We start from the raw sequence: 17,863 nt of genomic DNA, 5'->3' as shown, positions 1-17,863 counted from the left end.
AGAAATCTATGTACGAATAATGATGATATAGTAAAATTAATTTCACGTGTCGGTTACTCTGTGTTCGTACCGAAATGTCGTTCGAAAATGAATATTTGGTATAGGAGGTCGGTCGGTAAGTAGGTTAATAGTATAATTTCGAGCTTGCAAAGCATACGAGTTTCATATCATACACTGTATCCTACGCGCGTAAAAGAAATCTCGCGGGAATACCATAACCAACTATATAGAGCTTTAATACCATCGCATCCTCGAGATAAAATATACGTGTGTAATATAATATGCATGCATAGGCACAAATAGAATTTCCTAGAATTAATATGGAAATCATAAGAAATTATAAAAAACTTTGCATAACTCATTCATCTATTGATATAGATATATAAAATATAATATAGTTAAAATGTCCTTCTTTTTATCGTAATTCTATTACGCGTATGACACAAATCGTTAAACTGTTAGGTAAATGGTGTCTTTATTATGAATTTATGATAAATAAAAAATCAGTATGGGTTTAAAGATATTATTCATTACATATTATCATTAATTTTATATTAAATTGTTTTTTATGCATTGCTATACCTACACTTATTCGTTTTTTTTTTAATTACTTTAATTTGTACATTTTATCTTTATTTCTGAAATACTTATGAGGTGATTTCGATTCTCTAAAGCCTTTCCTATTCGCACCTATGTATGTAATAAATATACCTATCTATAATATTATTATATTATGTGATTATTTTAAGGCATACTATGTTTTACATCGGATTTTAATTAATATTTTTTGACAATCTTAGAAAAGTAATAAAACTATACGATATTAACATTTTCGAAAGTTTAAAAATTGATTTTCATGAAACATATTAATTATGTATAAAACATATTTTAACGGATGAAAAGGCACGTTATGCATTATTTTAAAATTTTTAAACATTTAAATAAACTCGAATAAGTTGAATAATATGGAATAAATTAATTTCGGGCGAAAACTTTATATTGTTGAAATATTTGCGCCGAATATTAACAGCTCATTCAGCTCGTAGGAACGCTCCACATTATACTAAATACGATATTTATTTAATGTTTGTAACCACTGAAAACAGTATTTAACTGCATGAGTGGCAATCCGAATTTTAAAAGAGGAAAAAAGGTCACTCAAGGTCAAAATCGGGTGATACCTGCTAGAACGTCGGAAGTAGTAACTACGTAGGTATATCATCTTATTCGATTTTAAATTTAAAATCTTTTTCGTGGTCACAAAACAATAAAAAAAAAAAAACCATTTTGTCAGTACCGACTTACAGGTATTACAGTAGGTAATTGGCGTGATCGCGTTCTGCGGATGTGGTTTCTCGAATGCAAGAGACACGACCTATAGGCGTACAAACGACACGCGTGTGCGTTTCTTGAGCGTACAAAGACTTTAATAGATTGCGTGCGAGAGTGGGACTCATAACGTCGTAACGCACACGCCACTTACACGCACTTATAGCAAACTCGTGGACCGTCTATATATGTATAATTCGAATTTTGAAATCAATCAATTATATGTTTTACGCATGCACACACGCATATATATATATATATATTATATTATAATATTATGATATATATTATATCGGCGGATCACGAGTAAAAGCGTCCTTGATTGTTTTTTTTTTGTAGTTATTTTCGTATCATGGCATTCGGCCGTCGTCGTTGCCCTCGGGGGAAAAACTTGATAATTTTATGTCATTACGTAAACACGCTGCTCCATACGGAAAACGAGTAAACGACGGACTACTTCTTATTATTATACTTACTCGAATACAACAATATGCATACGACGCATAGGTAGGTAGTTATATACCTATTTGTATTACACGCTATGGGTAGGTACACACTACGGGCGCTGGTTAGCCGTGATGGCAGAAACGCTACGATATAATATAAGCTGTTTAGAATACTATGTAGGTACACATTAACATTATTTAATTATTACATTAATATATTCGTCGAATACGTCGTAGATATTCTAATTGGTATTAATATAATTATTAGGGAGGTTTGATGAAAACGCACCGGGACTAGTAATAATATAGTACAGATTTTAGGTGAACATAGTAATATGCAGAACGATTATTTTAAACAATTATTTTAACAATTATTGTGAACCGGACAAAACAGCATAAAAATTAATATTAGTGACTATAAAAATTTAAACAGTTTTATTTTAATTTTAAATAAATATTATTATCACATAGACAAAAAATTAAATTTCGAAGTTTACTTTATGAGCAATAGGTACATTAAATTATTTACTATGCAATAGCGATTTAATATAATTATTTACCACTGCAGTGTGTAACAGACCGCCACGATTCACATTGCACAACATATTATTAAAATATACGATCATTATATTATTATTATTTTATTGTCATCTCAAGCGAAATCGCTGTTTCCGCATCCTATTTACTTCTAAAACGTCGAGTTATCCGACACGTGTCAATATTATGCACACTATATCTGATATATAGTATATAGTATATCATATTATGCACATCATATCATGCGTTTTATATTCGGACTAAAACTATGTGTTTTGAATGCAACGATAATTTTGTTATAATATACCCGTAATATTATACACATATTTTACTTTTTTAGATTCTGCACAACAATTTTGTTATATTTTCAGCGTATGGGTTGTAAACTTGTAAATAGGGTAATAACACGTTTTTAATATATGTATAACAGCTTATACTTATACCTAGCTTAAGAATGTTGGTATACGGATAATGTCATAATTGTATAAACATATTTCTACGTGCATCTTCATAATATTTTGAAATTCTTTAAAATTTAGTGCCTCTATAGTATAATTTATAATATAGGCACTTTATATTATACATTTAAGACATTTTAAAGGTTATTTTTAGGTTGTAGGTAGGTAAAATTTAATGATTGGTTGTGTTTTTCTAATCGTACGAATTATAATATTCAGAACCTAGAGGTATTATTTTAAAAAAGTCCAAAAACACAAATGTCAAATATCCGCAAAGTTCAAAATACACATTATTAATGTATTATACATAAAAAAATGATATTATCTTTAAATTGGAAAATATTGATACTCAATGTTTTACTCTTATCAGGGTAATTTAAATCATGAATATGTATCAATAACTGTAATCGGACGTGGGTAGTTGCAATACCACAAAAAAAAAAAAAAAAAAACAACCAACCAACAAACTACAAATGCGTGTATAGGGTCTGTACTTGGTTACACTTAAAAATATTACATCGTTTTCATTCGTTTTTTGTACCAACTTTAAAACTCATTTAGAAGTTAACAACTATTTTAATGTTATTTCATATATGAGTTATATTATTTACTAAAATATGTTACTTCATAAGCTATAGTGAATAAATATAATATATACAATGTGTCCCAGGGCTAAGTGACCGGCCGCCGTCATATGAAAGTATACCTAAAATGACGAAGAAATAACCTTTAAAGTGGGGGTCTAACTCTTTTTTTTTTTGAGTTATGGGCAATTTAAGTTTTTTTAAACCAAACAAAAACTACCACGGATTTTTTTATGTTTCTCCGAAAATTTTCAACATTTTAACATAATTTTTTGTTTGTTTTAAAGCTATTTAATTGTCCTTTCAACCAACATACGCAATTAAACCAAACTTATGTAAATTATTATTATTAAATTGAAAAAATTAAATTTTTTTATCAAAAGTTGGAATTTTTAAAAATAAATCTCGTATTACTCAAAGTAATCAATATTTAGTATGGGTTATTTTGGTTGTGTATTATTCTACAGAATAATACCTTGAATACCTTATAAGTTTAGTTTTCATATCTTTCATAATCGCAGAGTTATACGCAGCTAAACATTTCAGGTCTTTTGTGATTTTAATTATTGGCAATTTATAATTTTTCTAAACATCAAGTCTAACTTAGGCATAAACTCATTAGAGGTGATATAAATAATGTAAGAAGTCAATTTTTTTTAAAAATAAAATGAAAATAAAGTAGTTTAATAATAATAATAATTAAATAACAAGGAAATAAATGTTATGTTTATTTGATTAATTAATAAGATTTTCAAAGTGTTCCCCACCTGACTGCAAACAAGCTTGAGCTCTAAATGAAACACTTTCAAAAAAAAAATTGACTTCTCACATTATTTATATCACCTCTAATGAGTTTATGCCTAAGTTAGACTTGATGTTTAGAAAAATTATAAATTGCCAATAATTAAAATCACAAAAGACCTGTAATGTTTAGCTGCGTATAACTCTGCGATTATGAAAGATATGAAAACTAAACTTATAAGGTATTCAAGGTATTATTCTGTAGAATAATACACAACCAAAATAACCCATACTAAATATTGAATTACTTTGAGTAATACGAGATTTATTTTTAAAAATTCCAACTTTTGATAAAAAAATTTAATTTTTTCAATTTAATAATAATATTTACATAAGTTTGGTTTAATTGCGTATGTTGGTTGAAAGGACAATTAAATAGCTTTAAAACAAAAAAAAAATTATGTTAAAATGTTGAAAATTTTCGGAGAAACATAAAAAAATCCGTGGTAGTTTTGTTTGGTTTAAAAAAACTTAAATTGCCCATAACTCAAAAAAAAAGAGTTAGACCCCCACTTTAAAGGTTATTTCTTCGTCATTTTAGGTATACTTTCATATGACGGCGGCCGGTCACTTAGCCCTGGGACACATTGTATATGTTCTGTATGAGAATATTCCCACATTAGAAGTAAAATTAAATAGTAATTATTACTTTAATAATATAATACATTATGTATATGCCTCTATAAATATGTAAATTATTGTTCATAGGGTAATTACTAAGGGTGTTCCTAATGGGCCTCTCTCCCCAATCATGTTACTCATGCCAATTAATTATATTCATTATTTATCATATTTTCTTATTGTTCTCTACTGTACAGATTGTAAATTTCCCTTTTAATAATAATAAAAAAAAGGTAATTACTAAAGTACTATAATAACTTGTTGGCAATTTGGCATACCTACAATGAAAACATTAGTTGTATACTTTTATGTTTTAAAATGTAATTTAACTATGTAGGTATAAGGTATAACTATTCAGTATAATAGTACGTTAAATGTGTTCTCAGAATTTTGATTTAATACAAAAGTGTAAAATGTTAAATATTATTTTATTAGAAACCTACTTCAATAGATAGTTGTATTTTATTCAAGTATGGTTAATCGAAAAATGGCTATAATCATATTAATATTATGAACATAATGTATGTTATTTTCAGAGTTAGATATTATGTATTTATGTAATTACACATCATAAAAGCCTGTTTCTTATAATTATATTAATTATCAATGTAGTCGGAAAATTTTAATTATGTTCATTTTAACTAATCTTCTGGAAAATGTTTATTGTTTATGGAAGTATGGTTTTACACGATTTAAAATCATTACAATACAATATTTTTTTTTTGATATTGTCGTTATTATGCTTACATTTTTTGAATGACAAAATACATTATTAATTTTATATTTCAAAGCAAAATATAATAGTCTATGAGTTTCAACACATAAAGATTAAATTTCGAATAAGTAGTATTAGTTAAGTAGTTTTAAAATAAATATTTAATATTTATATGAAAATAGTTTAATATCACATTCCCCAAAAGTGCTTCGCAAAATATGGGATCTTCTCTCGTCATAACATTAAACAATTTAAACACCTACTGTACAGTAATTAAGTTCTTACTTAAAATTCAATTTTTAAACATTGAATTTATTATGAAAATATTCTGCTTCGGGGTATAAAAAAAATGTATGCTATCAATCAAAAAAGTAAAAACATAAAAATGATAAGTACAAAAATTAGAAAAACTTTTTTTTTCAAAAATGCTGTTTGGCAATGGCTTTGAATCCTGAAACCTATTTCCAAAAAATTGATTATACTTTTATTTTTTATTTAAAAATATTAAGTAATAATTTTAAATTATCCCAAGAAAAAATATTTCTAAAGACCAAGACTAAAACTTTTCGAGAAAATGACTTAAATGATTTTATCTTTAAATAAATCACCTTGCAGTGTATGTAAATGTTAATATAATTTAGTGTGTCAAAATAATAATTAGGCACATACGATGTGTAGGTAATGGCAGAGTGATCCAAAATTAAATTACGATCATTAATCCTACTTTGATATATAATAATGTTATTACATATATAGAACTGCGTACTCGAACTGTTCTGCAGTATTAATAACCGTCAAAATGTATGCGTGGATTACAATAGACGATTTGAAATATTCTGGATTTCGGAATGCGAGTAAGATTTTATGTATATTATATATCGTTCATCGTATAATATGTATACAAAAATAACACGTACCGAATCACTACGTCGGGGTCACTATAACTAATTTCTCTAAACCGAGGTCAATTATTATACTACTGGTATATACAATATTATTATACATGTATATATTATTATCACTTATCAGATAGACATACTAATATTAAAAATATTATTATTACGACCGGATCACACAGCATTATCTATATGATGTTACCTATCTATTTTATTACATCCATGAACATTATTTACTCATATAAAATAGATTTATATTTGTCAAGTACTTGAATTAACTTTTTTATATTTTAAATATATTTATAAAAAAAAACATTTTTTATTTTAGATTCTGAGCGGAGTGATGAATGTATTGATTGCATAATGGCTTATTAAAGTTTGATACATTAACACAATATTTTATAAAGTCTATAAAAAAAAATAAACACTAATAATAATTAAGCCACAAGTTTTATTAAGAAAAATCATAAACATCAAAATAAAAAAAAGATGTGTTTTAAGTTATAATGCAGGAGAACAATACCGTTTCTATGAGGTTAATGGTTTTATTTAATTTATCTGCCATCCATTGCATGATAACAATTTCATTGTGACCACACGTCACTCACATTCTGCTTATGCAGTTTACCAAAAATGAAGCATTGTACCTCTATTGTGGTTTCGGAAACACTTATTACCGAGGGTACTTCATTTGCGTATTGCGACTTCGGTGACTCCGTTGGGAGTAGGGACAAGCGTTGTACACAATTATGTTCGCAGGAGTGTTGCGACAGCTGTCTGCCCGGTGCCTCTTTTTGGCCTCAAAATTGGCCGTCATTGCTCTGTTATAGGTGGCCGAGGTTGCTTTGAAAATAGTTGAATTCATACTCAGGGCGGTTCCTGGTCGAATATATTCAGATACGGTTACAGGACGCGACTGTAAAGTGACGATAACAGGTCACGAGGGCACAGCGTTAACACGTCTCGAAGGCTATAAAACTACAATGGCGGGTTCAAGAAAAATCGAGAAGTTGGTTGGAAGATAACGGGTTTTTGTGGCAGACCAGGAGAGACTATTTTATGGGGACCACGGACATTGTTTTGCAGGACTTGGTTAAGGTTCCGCACGCCGAATTCTTAAACTCGAGAACAACGTGGAGTTTGCAGCTAGTGGAGATATTTTGTAGTAGAGAAGGAACTATTATGTATTATTATGACTGAATTAATTTGACGAGGCGAGTTACTGCCGAGACGGGTTTGCGGCTCACTGACTCATAAGACAGACAAACTATACTATTGTGGAAAGAAAGTCGACTATAGAGATAGATCGGTTGACCACCGAAATTATCGTTTATTTCTACTTTGGCTGCTAAAAACTGATAATCCGTTTAGTAGTTGCATTTTTAGATCCATCGTGTCGTTATTATAATACACGAAATGGTACAGTTCACGGTTTAGTTGTTCGAAGAACGTCAAAGCGATTTCCGCTATTTATGGTCCAGGCAAATCCATTACGACGATTTTAGCACAAACGCAGTGAAAATCGTCTTGTAATTCTGTGACTGTAGAACACATATGGATACAATAAATCTTATTCAAATGACTGATTCTTAATGAGAAAAAAAGATTTTAATATAGCGAAGGACAATATGTCAGAACAGAACACAATTTGGTAATAAATATAAAATTAGGTGATGTATTGTTTAAGAACAATTTGTTTGTTTTTGTTTTTGTTTGTGTTGAGTTTTTATAAGACTGTCTTAAGTCATTTTGGAGATGATATATTTTGAATAAAAACGCTTTATAATAATATTTTAATTAATTTTAATTTAAAGTTGGTAGACATTTATTTAAGGAGGCATAAATGTACGACAGTTCACAAATTCACTCACCTGACTCATGTTGAAGTAGGTAATTCATTTTTTTTAAACTAAACATTTCCTAAAATAAAAAAAAAAAAAAAAAACAGATGTAAATATTTTTTTATGTAGTATTCAATCATATTTGACATTTTTATCAGAGCAGATGAAATAAGTATTTCATTTTTTTTAAATGTAAATTGTACCTATACAAGTTAACGACCAGTTTAAAATGTTATTTTAATATCATTTAAAAATTAGTTTGAAGAAAATATTTTTATCTATTTCCTGGAACTCAAAAAAATACGTTTGCACTCTGAAATTAGTAAGGTGTCCAAGGCGTTTACTCAGATGACACATATGTTTTATAATTTATAATAATAGGTATTATGTTTATTGCATTGTACGCGAGTATAATGCGTCGTGTGTGTGTGATAGAGCCATTAGATCATCAAGAGAGCCGCCTTTGGTGGAAAATGATTGATGAACGTGTAGGTATACGCTCGCGTTTTACCATTTATATGGTCTATCGTCACGAAGATCATCGTCCGACGAATTCGCAAACGTCTGAAAATCTGTCATCCAGTTGGTGTTATATCTATACGACAACCAGCAAAATGACTTTGCATCGTTTTGAATGACTTTTGCGAGTATACCCATTACTCACCTACATAATATACGTTATATGTATTTATTTACATATTATATATACGTTGTAAGTATATGCAAGTTTATTTTATATGCTTAATATGCCTATGTTTTTTCTACCAATTTACGCCTACCCCAATAAACGCTGCCGATTTCAGCTGCAGGCATATGTAGGTATTTCGTTAAATACCTTAAATGTTCGAAAAAAAAATATTACCCATATTCCATACAGATAAGCAACAGTGTTTGTTATTTCCACATAAGCCTATGGGCTATGGTAAAATTATATTATTAACAATAATGATTTTGTTTCTCTACCGGTGAATCTTCCCCCGTTAAAATAACTTTCATTCGACCAATCAAATTTTTTATGAAAACATAAAATGTATATTATTCTTATAACTTTTTACTTTTTAGACACATGCTATGGTTATAATACGACGTGGTTTTTGGCAATTAAACGCGCTGTAAACATTGGTATAGGTACGTACATACAACTTGTCTCGTTTGTTTCGTTTGGTAAAAAATAAAAAAAAAAACAGACCGGCACGAACGCAGTGATAATATAATTAATTATTTTAGAGATATATCATGTCACTTGCATCGTGTCGATCATAATTTACCGTAGTGCATTATAATACATTAGACTAGACATTTAATAATCTAAGCATGTAATAAAAGTAAGCAAAAAATCAAAAATTATTCCCTAGTAATTATTTTTTCAATTTTAGGATTTGCACGATTTACATTGAAAAATATGAGTAATCGTTTGTTTTAAATTTTAAATGATGTACAAATTAAAATATAATAATATGATTCTCTAATTTTCGTACGTAGAATCCAATTAATATTAGATGCGAAGCACAATACTTTATAAATATAAATAATATAATTATTGAAATTGGGTTACGAACGATAACATTTTAAATTATTTTCTATATATTATTAATTTACACTATAATTGTATAAAAGCGTATATTATGCACGCAAACCGACTCTCTCAATATAATATATTGCGTGTGTACGGTTAAATGTTAATTTGTGTCATTTGGACACAAATAAAACGCGAACTATACAATTATTATATATACTTTAAAATCATTGTGCTGTTTTCTGGACACGTCTGGTTTATACTTGATAATATTATATACAATTCATATATATTTATTATAATGAGATAAAACCATTGTTAATGTTCGTGAGGTGCAGAACAAGCCTTTTATATAACGACATCTGACGTGCGAAATAGCCGGTACTTACGACGTCGCCTCAAGCCACTACCGCGATTATCGACGATAGCATTACTATAACATTACGCCAATCAACAGGGTGATTATTTTATTGCAAACCTGGCACAATATTTTGGGTAGTACATTTTAAAATAATGTTGTTTTTAGCGTTTAAGATCATAATAATAATATTATGTAGGTACTAGGTATATATTATTATAATAGGTATATAATATTATGTACGAGACATTGTTTAATATTATGTTGTGTACTGTATTAAATTTGTCTACAACTACAATAGGAATTTGTACTCAAAATTTAAAAACTTTACGTGTTTTCTAAGATCTTTCTTTGGTTCGTGATAAAAGAATCACCCTGTGTAGGAAATAAAAATCAACGATCTGGACCAGACATTATTGCAATTATACATTACAGTACACGCGATTTCAACCACCGTGTCACATTCACTGAAAATTTTATCGTTTATTGCTATCGACTACTGAGTACATACCGATACCATTGTGGTCCACGTTGTTATATTGTTATTATTATTGTTTGACCAAAGCACACGATCGGTTAAGTATTGTTTAAACAACAATATAAAACATAATAAAAATAATCAATATATAAATTCGTTTTTTTTGGATTCCACCAAGTATTTTCAAATGTTGTGCCCAATTCAAGAAAACGCCACACCCGAATGTGTTTTCTCAGTCTTATATTATGTATAACATAGCAAATGTTCATTCAGTGGAATCAATTTTATGCTGTTAGCATTAATATTAGAGTCAATTTACCTATTATTAAGCCTTAGGATAATATTATTACCTATAAGTTCAGTTAATTAATAGGTAAATTGACTAATATTAAAGCTAACAATATAAAATTGATTCTGCTAAACAAAAATTCACTATGTTATGTATGTTTCACATCACATGCGATCGTGGCGTCCTCTGAAGTACATAATTTGACTTTTTGATTGTAATATATTTCATTTTAATTTCGGGTAATGTACTAGTTATTATGATTAGTTTAAATTTATTACATTTCTATGGTCTGGTCGAGTGTTTAAAAATATAGTAATTAGTGGGTTGTAAGGAATAATATTACAGTATCTAATATTTATTTAATAATGATGATTAATAATAATTTTCCATTACTGTAATGTTCATTACTGTTTAGGTATATAAAACAACAATTAAAAAACTATTACTACGTGAGTATATATTTGTGTTATAAAAATAATAGTTGATTTTGTTTTTTGCAAAAGTCTCAGGCTCTTAAACAAAATTAATCAATGGTCATCTTTCTATACCCACGCATAAGTTTTATACAGAACTGGTAAATAGATATTATTTTTTAAATTGTTTTCTGAGTATAAAATTATTTATTTAAGATTAATTTAAAAGTTAGTTATAAATACTATTTAGATATTTAACCTGTTTATTAACTTTACATCTATATTTGGCATAAAGTAATTCATTTCATCGACAGTAAAGTTATATTTAATTTTTTTTTCATGTTTTTTTTTTTAATTTTTAATTTTAATTTTTTTTTAAGTTATATTCAAAATAGATCATTTATTTTACTGTTTTACTAAGGAAATAATGATTTTAAATAGATTTATCACTCCAAGAGGAATCTGGTTTTGAACTTAGCTTTTTTATTTATTTATTTTTTTAATTCAAATATTTATTTCTATTTCTTTTGATTTTGGCAATATTATAATAATAAATATTAAAGCATTTAACTCTCAAATTAGTTCTTTTATATTGAAATCTACGCTAACATAAATGTTTATTTTATTTTAATGTAATTATTTTTTCTTCAGTTACAGAATAGTTAATAAAACAATAAACTTACTCACCTTATTAGTTATTAGTAATTTTAATATACCTAGATGTTAAAGTACAGAAAGTAATTTCATTGGTGGCTTGTTGAGGGATCGGGTGTGTGTAAAGAACTTATGATTCCCGAACCAAACCCATGCCTGTTAACGTAATGGGGTTATTTAATAATTAATAATTTATTTGGTAAAAATTAAAGTGCCTACGGTTTTCCAAATTTGATTAACATCCGTGTACAATTATTAATTAGTTGAATGAAAAATATATTTTTTTTTTATTTGTAAATTTAAATATATAACAGGTACACTATGGAGTATATGAAGTAAAATGTTGGTAAATGAATTTAAATTTCTAAATTAATAGACATTGATATTCTTTTGGTGGTTTATTATTCGTAGACGTAGACATAGATTATATATATTTTTTTAAAAAACTGTTTAATTATAGTACACAAACTATAGTTACTTTTCTTGTAATGAATAACTAGTACTAATACATTACTACTGTTACTTTTATAATATTATCGTCAAGAAATTTTAAATTTTATGAATGATCGTTGTTGATACAATGCATGGAAAAAAATTAAGTTAAAATTACAATGAAACTATAGACTATAAATTATTTAACATTAAAATAATTTAAACAGTTAATTAAAAAAAAAAAATTGAAATCAATTTATAATTTAAAAACGATTTTTGTTATAAATTTCATCATGTCCTTAAAATAATGGTATTATAAAATATAATATTATCACATATATTTAGCTTATTTGTATGATGATAGTCGACAAACGAATAAAAAATTTTTGTGCAATCAAAAGCAATCTTTATTTTTTACATTACATTATTTTGTTTCCAATAAATAGCAATTACAAAAGATCTATTGTAAAACAAAGTACTATATATATTATATATATATATTATACAAACGATTTTAAAACGTATTTTTCTTGCCCTAAAATCTTACTGCTATAACAAACAGCAAATGGTTTTTGAATTAATAATAGATATTGATTAAAAAGTATATATATTGAATATTACAAATAGTGGTGTTATAAATATACCTACTAATGATGAATATTTTGTGTTAACAATGCATCAGCCTAAAGTATTATATTTGCTAAGTGTTTTTCAAGTACCTAAACGATATAGATAGAACTGTTGTATAGTTATTATAATAGATGGACGATGATGGTGGCGATGCTCGTACCAAGTAATGTGTCAAATACTACTAAAAGTTGTAAATTAAACTAGGACATAAATAATCAATGACATGTACACTTATTCAGATTTTCATCTGTATTAATGATTGATTTTGTATAATACATTTTTTAACGATCGCATATAATAGATTTATATTAAAGTATAATATTATACATCGCGATTATAGGTACTATATTCAATGTATCTGAAACATAACGGGACACATTTAAATTTAATTTCAGTGTAAAATTGTTCTGATATGAGTCTATATGCATTATAATATTAATATATTATATAAGATGTATATTGAGTTATTCATCAAGAATACTCACCTGAATTTTTTTCTTTAATAATGGATTGGATCAAATCTTGACTTATTAAATTTTTAAATTTACTTAAGGATTTTTTTTTTTTTTAATTTTCGTGATTTTTTGTATATTACATAAGGAGGGTCTCGTGGTGACACGATAAACTTCTTACTTCTGTTTTCAATTAGAACTCCTCTTTATACTATAAGTGGATATATTTTTTTTTTTTTGAAAACTTTAAGGTACCTATATTAATTCAAAATCTGAACGAGTATTTATCAGTTATTTAAATTATATTTATACTAAGGTCTTAAAATATATTAATATTGAATCTATTATTTATTATATTAGGAGCATTTTTATAATTTATAAATGTGAAACAGGCATGTCAAACTCTAAGTATTAAGTTTGCCAAATATATTGAATAATTTATTATGCCTGTAGCACATAAACATCTATAGAAAAAAACATTTTATACAAAATTTCTATTTAATTTTTATATTTTGTCCATAAATATCTATTGTTCTCAGTATATAAAGTCAAATAACCCAAAGGCTTATCTTGATTTTAACATTTTGCAAAAATCTATCTATTCTGTTAAATAATTTTAAGACAAAAAAGGTACTCGCATTTGAATGATGTAAGTTTGTAACTCTACAGGACCCCTCTTATTATGTATTAGAAAAAAATCTTAAAATATTGAAAATATGGTCTTCAAGTATATAATATCTTATATTCAAAAATCAGATTTCGAATTAACTGCTATGTTGAAAAAAGGACATTAAGCATTATATACTAAAAATTATAATATTCAAATAGTTTATGACATTTATACAATGGTAATGTTTTCTATGTATTATGATTTTCAGTGGAAATTGATAAATAGGTATAATGTACGATGACACGTCTATATCGACGTGAAAAACACTATTAAAAACCTATAATATAATAACCGCTAATAAACGAAGTTATTATAATTCAAAAATCGTACCTAGTTACCTACTTGCATACCTAATTACTATCGTTATAAAACTGTTATGTAACACAATAATTGGAATTTTATTTATTTAGTTGTAGAAACTTGACCAATTGGATGCGTATCTTTCTGCTTATATAATTATTATAGTCGTTCAATAGTAATAATTAAAATATCACGTTATACAAAGCGATACCATAGCCGACCGATTCGAATTATTACTAAATGTTTGATCCTTTTAAATGGGCGAAAATTCGTCTAAACCTTTGAAGTCATGATAACACTAAAAAATGTTATTACCGCAATTTAAATGTGCATTTACCGCGACACCTCGCATAAGCTATTATTATGCAGGTACTATGCAGATTTGTGTGTCTTATATTATTACCACATAGGTACACAATGCTGTTATAAATAATAACACTGTCGTTAGACGTCTGTAGAACAAAGCTCATTAATTATGTACAAGTATTATAATTAATAAGGTGGCGCGCGCATCAGTCGCAGGACCTAACCCCGGCGGCGCTGCGTCTTCGATTATAAGCTATAGCCTGTATTTAATATAGTGTACACTGTACACATACCAAAACAGATCATTAAAATAATAATATTGCCATATGCAGACCGAGTTAAACTAATCACCGTAATCGCTTGGCGTTCAGCCAATGTTAATAATTATTCAAAAGACGGCGGTTTCGACTTCCTTTTTAAGTCATGTCATCCAAAAACTGCAGGCTAAAAAAAAATATTGGAAAAAAGTAAAACAATATTTTTACTATGGAGTACAAAACGAACACACAGGACTTACACATTTCACATCTTATGTGCAATGAATCCGAGCCTATGTATTATGTGAAACGTATCTCTGTGTACTCTATGTAAAATACATATTTTTCGTATAAGTCCCACATATCGATAAGCTTGACAAATTCAATCATTTCACAAGATTCATTTAATAAATCAAAAATTTCATTTTCATTATTTAAATTGCAATTATTTTCTTAAATTTTAATATTGAAATTTCAATTATTTTAGTAATAATTTTGAAATAGTTTTGAAATGATTTAAATTTTAAAATGAATTCTTCTACAACAATGGGGTATTTATTTAGAAATATTATTATTGATGAATTGAAATGATATGAATATTTAAAAAGTAAAAACCTTTTAAATAACAATCGTTTAGTTTTAGTTTGTTCAAAAAAGAAAAATTATGGCACTGAATGTGGTGGACAATTACGTGAAACAACAAGGACCAGTAAAAAAAAGACATTCGGTACTTTTAAACAAATTATGACTATGAGGTGTATTAAAAAAGGATGTCAAACATATCAGGCAATTCGCGAAAGGAAATCCATTTGTTACTTACACAGACCTCAATGGTAAATCTCATAGTAGTTTAGCTCTAACAGAAATTGTCTAGAACTTGTCTAGTATTGGGTATATATGATACCAGTGTATAATACAGTTTTATGGACAGGTAGAAGTAAATCCACTGAGATGACTGATACAATCTGTGCCGTGACGCGGTTGTTGATTAGTTTTCAAAAATACCAAAAACGGGAGGTCTTGGTTATATTTTACAAATAGATGAATCCTTCTTTCAAGGGAAACGAAAATATAATCACGGTCGCTTACAACGTGGTGATTACGACCCACAACCATATGAAAATAGTGACACGAAATTTCAAATTATGAAAATGAAACTCTGGTAGAAAATAACCAGAGAAATAATGGAAATATAAAACAGGAATCGTGGGTACCTATTTGGTTTGTGTTGTAATAAAGGCAACAAAACTTAACGTCGATTTTTCAAACTAACAACGTGTACAAACATGTATTGTAGGAACACGTAGATATGTTTCGTTTTCACACCAAATTTCGTGTTTAGATTCAAATAACATATTTCTGTAAAAATCTAAAAATGTCAAAATATTGGACATGTTCCCTAACAAAAGTGGTACTAAAACCTCCAGCAAACTGTTAGGTATTATAGTAAAATATTTTGTGACGGTATGTTGTAGGTGTGGATTTGTATGAATGACAAAAATCGGGACTTGCTTTTATAGTATAGAATATATATATACATATTATAACTATAATACCTGTAGTTTAAAGTAAAATTGAGTTCCAAAAAAATAAAATAAAATAATAATTAACGCCATAGCTTTTCTTTTGCGACCATTTAAACGCGGCGTGTACATACATTTACCCCTTATAACATTGCAGGCGACCAATACTCGATTTGGCAAATAATTAGCCACTGGTATAAACCAGTGTGTTGTCTGATCGGATTTGAGTTAAGGATTAGTACGCTGATCTGGGTTCAGTGTAATTCTAATATAACTCCAATTAATTTTTTTTGGCAAAATGATTAAAATATTTTTTTTAGCATTTGAATTATGTATATATTTTTATGCAATGAATTTAATAGTTTAAATAACCTTTTTTTGTTTGTATTATTAGTTATAAATTATGACTACCACTTTCAAAAGTTTTAGCCTGTAGGCGTGTACGGCGTACACCCACGCAATTTATACACAATTTATAATAAAATGAAAATTGGTTTTAATATACTACATCAAACATCTAATAAGGTGGTGTCTAAATGTAGCTGTGTGATAAATTTATTTATGTAAAATGTAAATACTAAATACGTGATAATTATATTATAACGAATCGATATTTATGTAATATATATTATATATACGAGTATAATATATTAATTTTGTATAAAACTTAAATATTTTTAAATTTAAATATATAATTTATAATGAATATCAATGAATAATAGATTTTATGACTTAGTTATCACATTCACTGATTGTTTTTTATGTATATAGATTGTGTGATAAATACAAATTTAAATTGAGAATTTTTTTTTTATTGTTTTACAATAAAAAAGAAAAATTGCAGTAAAATATTGATATCATTGACGATATGCCGTACAAAATCAAAATGGTTCGAGTAACGAGTAGTCCGTGGCTTCTATTACCTACCTACCTGACAAGGGCTGAAGGGTTACCACAGCAGTGATTGTATGCAATAAGTCATAATTCTTAAATATGTAAGTACCAAGTAGATTTGATGATTGTACTCACATCTCAAAAATCTTATAAAAATTATCGTATAATAATTTCGTTTTAAAATTGTGTTTAAAAATTTTCATTTATTTAAATTTTTATTATTTAAAAAATATTATGAGTAGGTACCTATTGCGGTTATGATTATATTACGATAGTAGAGAATGGACTTAAATGCAAAAAATACCCTTATAAATTGTTTTTAACTTAAAATGTAAATAATTAAACAATATAATCTATTGATATTATTTAAATTTACGCAATTTGGTGTTATAGCGATTGATGCAAGTTGTAAATCAGACGTCCTATCTATATGAATATGGACTCTATTTTATTATTTTATCTC

At 27.3% G+C, this 17,863-nt stretch overlaps 1 long non-coding RNA gene across 1 annotated transcript; it reads left to right on the top strand.

Annotated features, from left to right (window-relative positions):
- The first annotated feature begins 8,426 nt into the window (after window positions 1–8,426).
- LOC114127460 (uncharacterized) lies at window positions 8,427–9,356 on the top strand. Its single transcript, XR_003592683.2, has 2 exons — window positions 8,427–8,905; window positions 9,291–9,356. It is a non-coding gene; the product is annotated as an uncharacterized LOC114127460 (long non-coding RNA).
- Window positions 9,357–17,863: the final 8,507 nt, after the last annotated feature.

The sequence above is a fragment of the Aphis gossypii genome, chromosome 1 (assembly GCF_020184175.1).
Source record: "Aphis gossypii isolate Hap1 chromosome 1, ASM2018417v2, whole genome shotgun sequence".
NCBI lineage: Eukaryota > Metazoa > Arthropoda > Insecta > Hemiptera > Aphididae > Aphis > Aphis gossypii.
Note: the sequence above shows the minus strand (reverse complement) of the source record. Positions and strands in the feature narration are given on the sequence as shown.